Here is an 8,434-nt window from a genome sequence, read left to right as displayed (position 1 = left end):
CTACAAAGGCCAGGACCAAAGGTAACAGAGGTCACGAAGCACAGGCAGTAAATCAGAGTGGGGCAGAGACCTTCCCTGTGGTAGGACCCTGGTTGGGATCAGAATATGGCAGAGGGACAGAACCACCTTGCTTATCACAAGGAGTGCCTTTCAGAAGGGTTGAAGAAAGGGGTGCCAAATTAAAAAAAAAAAACAGCAAAGTATATGAGATCAAACAAGAACCAACCAAAGATCCCTCTAAGTTAGTTTCTTGGAAGAATTTATAAAGCTTTTAGGCAGTTCACAGACAGACTGTGAGAATCCCAAAAATGCTCACATGGTAAATATGATTTTTATCAGGCAGAGTGCCCCAGACATACAGAGAAAACTCCAGAAACTTGAAGGAGGTATAGAGTTTGAGATCTCAAGTCTTGTTGAGTTTACCTAGCAGGTATATTCCAATCGAGACAGGAAACAGTAAAGAGAAAAATCACTGAACAGAAGAGACAGGCTGCATTCCTGGTTGTCGCCTTGTGGGGAACTGACTCATCCCCTGGCTGCCCAAAAAGAGGAGGGCCCCTGAGGAGAAAGGGAGGTGAGAGGCCCTGACCCCCTTTAAGCTGAGACCACTGCACCCTGGTGCAAAGAGAGAGGACATTGGAAGAGAGAGTGCCCTAAATTCCTACCCAGAGGTAAGAAAGAGCCTGCGACTGCCCAGTGCCCCACGATGCTGATGGGGGAAGACTCAGATTGAGGAGGATCAGAAGCAAGTCCCACCTGAGGGTATGGTTATAATGAAGGTGTGTGGGGGGTGCCTGTACAGTTTCTATTGGATACTGGAGTAACCCACTCTGTCCTGACCCAGAAAAAGACAGCCCTGGAGAAATGAACAGTGTCAGTCATGGGAGTCTCACGTAAGAGGGAGAACCCTCCCTCCTCCAGCCTCTAACCTGCTCCATGCAAGGGACGTCATTAACTCATTCTTTTCTCTACATGCCTGACTGTCCCATTTTCCTTGCTGGGAAGAGACTTGTTAAAACTGCAAGCTGAAGTTTCTTTTGATAAAAGGATCATTCAGATGCAGGTACCACCAAAGAATGGATGGCAACTGCAGATGGCCGTTACTGATGAGTCACCCATCAATTATAGTGTAGAAGGACACTACATAGAATCGGGAGGGCCAGACATCAGGGTCAGAGTGGTCCCTTGGCTATAGGCTAAAAACATGCCTTGATATGCCAAAAGTATTCCCTGGTGGTGATTGAGCACCTAGCTAGCATAATTCCCCCTGACTTAAGCAATACCCTATCCGGGCAGAGGCCCAACAGACACTGGGAAATATCACCAAATACCTGAAACATGGACTGCTCAGAGCATGTCAGTCACAGTTCAACACCTGCATCCTGCCAGTGAAGAAGATAAACGAAGAATACTGGTTCATTCAGGATCTTCGAAACTTCAACCAGGTAACAGTCACAGTCCACCCTGTAGTTCTCAACCTGTATACCCTGCTTTCAACCTCATCACCCACCTTTTCAAGGTTCACTGTGCTAGAGCTAAAGGATGCCTTTTGCATCTGAGAGTAAGAGAAAAGTCAGAAAATTTTCATATTCAAGTGGGAGGACCCAGGAACAGGAAAAAAAACAGCAGTTGTGGCTGGCAAGTCCTCCCACAGGGTTTTAAAAACAGTCCTGCTCTTTTTGGATCAGCTTTGGCCCAAGAACTGAGACAAATGACCCTGACCAATGGTGTCCTCCAATATGTGGACGACCTACTCATCACCAGTTGCAGTGAGGACGACTCAGTCCAGAACACCATAGAAGTTTTGAACTTCCTGGAAGATGCAGGGTATCAGATCTTGGAAGGAAAAGCTCAGGTTAATGGAAAGGAAGGGATCTGGGTTTTAAAATCAGACAGGGAGAGCGAGAACTCCTACCTGCCCAAAAAGACGCTGTCTGCAGATTGGAGGCCCCTACCAAATGGAGACAGCTCTGTGGTTTTTTGGGAGTGGCTGGTTTTTTGCTGCATTTGGGTCCCAAATTTTGGACTTATTGTCAAGTCTTTATAGCAAGCCTTAGAGGGAAAAGACACAGACCCCTTAGAATGGACCCAGACAGAGCAAGAGGTTTTGATACCATTAAAACAAAGTTGATAGAGGCCCCGGCCTTAGGACTCCCCAATATGAGTACAACTTTTGACCCGTTTGTACATGAGTCCAACAGAGTGATGGCTGGAGTATTTACCCAGATTCTCAGTCTTCCAATTTCTCCCTAAAGGCTACTCATTAAGACACCAAGGACTTTATTGGTTATGTGGGCATTCAGCCTGTAAGACATGGCAGCTAATCATACTGGCACATGTACAATGGACTGAGTATGGGCAAGAGGCATACACTTACTCCCCCCTAGAAGAGGTTCTGTATTCCACCAGAAGTATCCCTAGGTTTAAAAGAGAAACTATAGGTCTTACTAAGAGTGCTTGAGAAAAGGCAAAGAGGATGCTACTCCCAATGTTTGGGGTTGGAAAAACTATGATGACATTCATACCTTGTACCAGTTCATTAAGAATGAATCTGTCACTTGAGACAGTAGCCAATACCACCAAAAGCTTGACCCAGACTTTGCAGTGTGAAGTAGACTCCACTGAAACCATGATTCTATAAAATCGAGTTGCCTTAGATCTAATGTTAGCTTCTTATGGAGTAGTTTGTATATATATCAATGCTAGCTGTTGTTCTTTAGTCAATGCCTCTGAACAGATTGAACATGACCAAAAAAAGTTGAGTTCAGTAGTCAGACAAGTACAACAAGATCATCTGACTGCTGAACAATGAATGATGCCTTGGGGTCCTGATTTTAGCTGGCTGACATCATGGTTACCCAACCTAGGATGCTTAAAATCATTGGTTGCTTTTGTAGTGTTAATAATGATCAGAGGTATATGCTGCTGCTGTTCATATGCCCAATGTTTGACCTCTCCCCAAGAACATGCCACACAATTCCGAGCTGGGCTACAGCTCAGAATGGACACTGGTCCTGAATGACCAATATCCAAAAACGAAAAGGGGGGGGGGGAAATGACAGAAGTCTGCAGGCTTCAGAAAATTCCACTGCCTCAAGCAACTTGCTTGGCATGCCCCGTAACTTTACATGAAAATCCTGATTCCTTTGCTTGTCGCGCCTCTTAGCTTTACATTGAAATCCTCGTTTCCCTCTCCTTGACTGCTGCCCAAAACTAGAGGTAACTGGTGGAAATTGGTTTAGGTGCCATGATGACATTCAGGATAACCTTTTAGCTCATTAATATCTCATACATAGTAACTTCCTTGTTTCTGGGTGGAGTTTAACTGCCATTTTCTTAATTTGTAATGCATGAAGTTATATGTAAACCCCATTGCGTCTGCACTGTATGGTTAAGAATGTGATGAAAATTTGTATGAACTTCCTAGTTGTAAAACTCTCAAAAGTAACTTTCACACTTGCCCTTGCAGAGCCGTCTTGGTGGTAGCAGCCTCGACTGTTCCTTTCCTTGTGCAACAGAAAAAGGTACCTTTTTTCTCTCCCACCTCATTATCTTGTTTATTGGCTGATACAAGTCCCACTGAGCAGAACTTCGGGTTTCCAATGGGCAACATCCAGGTAATGCCGTCTCCCTGGCAGTGGAGACACTTGATTTGAGATCTTCAGTACCGGATAAAGATTTGATGGATTACAGTGGTATCTTCGGAGAGGCCATGGATGTTCCTGTGGCTACGCAGGCAGGCTTTCTGCATGGCCTCCAGAATGGACATGAGAAATTAATGGACGTCTTCCTGTCAGTGTCTATGGAAGCCTCTAACCAGCTCGTGTGAGGGCTTCATGACATTGCCTGGATGACTGAGGGACCTAGTGATGTGAGCATGCATTGTACACAGCAGTCAGTAGCCCTGCTGCCCACTGGTTGCAGAGTGCTTCTAGTTGGTGAGTGGTGGCGTGTACATCAGACACTGCCAGGTCGCATTCACATAGCAGGTGTTCCTCATGCTGTGGAGCCCACCCAACCATGTAATATCTCCTCCAAGTAGCAACAAGTTTCTCAGCAGGAAAAAGCACCAGTTGCAGCAGGTGTGCTGCTTCTGGCATTTCCACAATGGTTTGTCAGCCAGAGAGGGGGTGCAGTGTCTTTCAGTACTGGCTGCAGGAAAGTGGGAAGAGCTGAGTTTTGGAGAGACAGTGAACTGACCCTTACCTTCGCAGTGGAGAGAAGACACCTACATGGCTCTAGGAACAAAGATTTTGAGGCTTCGCCTGCCTGGACCGCAACATGCAGAGCAGAATGACGTTCTCTCTTCAGAGGCAAGTCTCCAAATGGCTGGCTTGGGCAGCCACTGCAATCCCATCAGCCCTCTTTGGAGGTGGCCCAGCCCATTCCTCCACCCCTACCCCCACCTGCCCTGGGGCAAGCCCTACCATTAAGCCCTAACCTGCTATGCCACACCCCTTGCTCCAGCCTGACCATCCCTGCTCCCTACCTCCTCTTTACCACTGTCTACTAGATTCAACAATCCATCTTCAGCACTCAGCTGCATCTGTAGGCTGAGATGCTGGTCACCCCTACTCACAGCTGATTCCAATGAATACCTCTCTACCAACCATTTTCATTTCGAAAACACCTCAAGCATGTCTACTACTGGGTGTCTTGCATAAACTCACCGGCAGTGGTACAGACTACGGCAGTCTTGAGTCATCCTAAAAGGAAAACAAGAAAGACAGCTGGCATGTGTTAAATGTGTGTGTGTGTTTGTGTGGATGTGTTTGTGTGTGAGTGTGTGGTGACTGGGTGGGCATGTGGGTGTGTTTGTCTGCATAGGTGGGTATTTGCCCACATGCACACTACTTGGCACATGTGTCTGCGTGTGTACACCACAATGAGTAACTCTAGTGGGAGACTTTAGCCAGGCGGTCAGATTACTAAGATATTAAGGGTTACATCTGTTGAAATGATTTCCAGCATTCAGAAGCCTGCTAAAGGAGGAGCAAACGCGATCTCCATCTCTCCATTTTCCTGGATGGTCCTTTCCTGTCAGACATTCTGGAGAGCTGTGAATTGTGATGGAAGCCATTTAGGAATATATCCACCTTGCTTGGAGAGAAATATCAAGGAAGTCAGCGAGTGGAGGTTCTTTGCGCTCATCCATTGCAGTGAAGGGACTTTTGCATAAAGTGGTTGAAGGCTAACATGGACGGAACTCCTTAACCACATGCCTGGTCATGGCATGGGCGCACACAGGCCCACAGAGCTTTCCTGGGTATGTGCTTCTACCCTCCAAACCTCACTGTCATTTTATTTTTCATTGTAAGGATGATGAAGTTGAATAGCAATGCATTTTTATAGCTGAGTGTGGGTGCCCTGATTCTGAGTGTACCTACCCTTAGGGGAGAATGTTGCTTGTTTCTTCATTAGACCTTGTGTCTTCAGAAGACACTCAGATACCAGGACAGGCAAAGAACATGGTGTTGTCCCCTTGCCCTCACGGTGACATGAGGGACGTCTGCACTGCTCTGGAAGGCGGGCAAAGCCAAAAGGATTTCTTAAAATGTATAATGCTTGTCATGTATTCAATTGTTTTCTAAAGGATATGCATTTCCTGCCTGTATTTAGAGAGATCTCCATTTCTTGATGGAGACATGACAGATACTTTTGGAATGATGGAGGCTGCGATGCAGTACAACTTTATAAGCTACGAATACTAGTAATACTACTGGAATCCATCGAGTGACCAGGTACCCTTCCTTTTCTTCTTCCTGTTCTTGCCACCTCTGACATCCCTTCACCAGCAAAGGATATTGCCAACATTGATGGCCACTCGAGCAGGGATGTCTGGGCCGGATCCTTCAGGTGGTGGCCTTCTTGCACTCGGTGATCTTTGGCTGCTTCACCCCTGGGTTTTGACTTGTGAGTGATGACTGCATTGGAGGGCAAGCCAGTCTCTACTTCCCTGAGCTTGAATTGGGTTTCGATCAGTCTTGTGCTTGGAGGATTTTCCACTCATCTAATGTCATTTGTTTGGTGGCTGTTTCTTCCAGGTGCTCCTCCACCACTGCAACGTTAATGGTGGCATCTCCTTCAGGCAAGTCTGGACTTGCCCCCGTATTTGTGTCCTCCATCCCATGACCTCTTGCTCCACCGCCGTGTGACACACTCCCACTCTTTCAGGCCAACTCACTCTCTGGATGTAAAACAGGACGTAGGCTTGCTGGCTCAGGACACAAGTCACATTACATGCTGATACGTTGGCATCATCCATTCGATACCACTTGCCTTTGCCAGCCTTGATGTAAGAGAGGTATTGCCTCAAGTGGCAAGTCCACCCAATATAGACCAGCAATGCATAGAGTCCGTAAACAGCCACTCCTCCGTCCTGCAGATATGCATCTGCTCACATCACTCTCAGGATAGCACACGTGCTTAGCAGTTTTGTCACCCGTCAAGTCTGAGAACCTTTTCTGTACTAGGATAAGAACCTCTGTGCTGACTGTGAAAGTCAGTGTCTTGCAAGTAGGCAACTTCCTCTGACAAATCTTAAAATGATATGAGTTTTCACCATCCAGCTCTTGTGCTGTGAACTATTCTTGCAAACCTTGGTTCGCACTTTAGCTGCCTGGATATCCAGGGTAATGTCCAGGTAAGGGTCAAAGTTGTCTGATACTCCCTGGCAGTGGAGACACTTCTGAGATCTCTAGTACCTGCTAAAAATTTGTCAGATCAGAGTTGTGTCTTCAGAGTGACTGCAGAAGTGCCTGTGACTGCACAGGCTGGTTTTTTCCATGGCATCCAGAGTGGACGTAAGAAATTCATGGGCGTCTTCCTCTTGGTGTCTATGGAAGCCTCTAGCCAGCTCATGTGAGGGCTTCATGACATCCCCTGCATGATGGAGAGCCTGGGTGATGCGATCCCAGGGCAGCATGTAGTCAGAGGGTCGGCATGTACCTCAGACACTGCAGAGCCAAATTTAGGTAGCTTGTGTTCTCCATGTTGTGGGGTCCAGTCCCAACTTTTTAAGGTCTGCTCTAAGTCACAGCAGGATTCTCAGCAGGAGTAAGCAACCTGTCGAAGCAGGTGCTCTGCTTCTGGGATTTCCACCACTGTTTGTCAGCCACAGAGGGAGTTCACTGCCTTTCAGCATCGGCTCCAGGACTCAGGAAGAGCTGAGTTTTGGAGAGACAGAGAACTTATCCTTATCTCCACAGTGGAGAGAAGACGCCTTCTTGGCTCTGGGAATGAAGATGGCAAGTCATGCCCTGCCTGGATCTTCACGTGCAGAACTATGCTCCCGGTTCAATGGCAAGTCTCCAAATGGCTGGCTTATGGGACCTCTGCAATCCCATCAGCTCTCTTTGGAGGTGGCCCTGCCCATTTATCCACTCCTACACCCACCTCCAATGATGCAGAGCCCTTACTACCCACCAAGTCCTGACCTGCTCTGCCACACCCTTTACTCCAGTCCAAACATCTCCACTCTCTTTTCCCTCCTTCCCCTTTGCCACTGCCTATCAGATTCAACAATCCATTCCAGGCCATCAACTGGATCTGTGGGCTGAGAGTCTGGCCACCCCGACTCACAGCTGACTCCAATGAACACCTCTCAGTCAACCATTTGCATTCTTAAAACACACGAAGCAGGTCTACTGCTGGGTGTCTTGCATAAACCCAAGGATGGTTGTACTCAGTTGGGGTTTTGGGGACATGGCTGTCTTAAGCCAGCCCAAAAGGTAAACAAGCAAGACACCTGGCGTGTGTTGAGTGTATATGTGTGTGTTTGTGTGGATGTGTTTGTGTGTATGTTTGTGCATGGTTAACTGGGTGAGCATATGGGTGTGTTTATCTGTGTGTGGGGATGTTTGCCTACATGCACATTCCTCGGCACGTGTGTCTGTGCCTCTATGAGTACCTCCAGTGGGAGATTTTAGCCTGGCAGTCAAATTACTAAGATGTTAAGGGTTGCATCTGTGGAAATGATTTCCGGCTAAAGACGCCCGCTAAAGGAGGAGCAAATCTGTTCTCCATTTCTCCGTTTTCCTGGATGGTCCTTTCCTGTCAGACTTTCTGGAGAGCTGTGAATTCTGGTGGAAGCCGTTCAGAATACATCCACCTTACTTGGAGAGAAACATCCAGGAAGTCAGCGAGTGGTAGTTCTTTGTGCTTTTCCATTGCGGCAAAAAACTTTTCCATAAGGTGCTCGGACCTCAAGGTACAGAACGATGCTCCTGCTTCAGAAACAAGTCTCCAAATGGCTGGCTTGGGTGGCCATACAATCCTATCAGGTCTCTTCCCGTCTGGCCCCACCAGTCTCCACTCCAACCCCCACCTCCACTGGCGCAGAGCCCTTACTACCCCCAAGCCTTGACCTGCTCAGCCACACCACTTGCTCCAGCCCCACTCTCCCCACTCCCTGGCCACTCCCTCCTTCCCACTG

General features: G+C 47.5%; 1 pseudogene; it reads right to left on the bottom strand.

Moving 5' to 3' along the window:
* Positions 1-5,852: 5,852 nt before the first annotated feature.
* Positions 5,853-6,992, bottom strand: LOC101348705 (ubiquitin carboxyl-terminal hydrolase 17-like protein 6; annotated as a pseudogene).
* Between the last annotated feature and the right edge of the window lie 1,442 nt (positions 6,993-8,434).

Source organism: Trichechus manatus, unplaced genomic scaffold, assembly GCF_000243295.1.
Source record: "Trichechus manatus latirostris isolate Lorelei unplaced genomic scaffold, TriManLat1.0 scaffold00120, whole genome shotgun sequence".
Taxonomy (NCBI): domain Eukaryota; kingdom Metazoa; phylum Chordata; class Mammalia; order Sirenia; family Trichechidae; genus Trichechus; species Trichechus manatus.
Note: the sequence above shows the minus strand (reverse complement) of the source record. Positions and strands in the feature narration are given on the sequence as shown.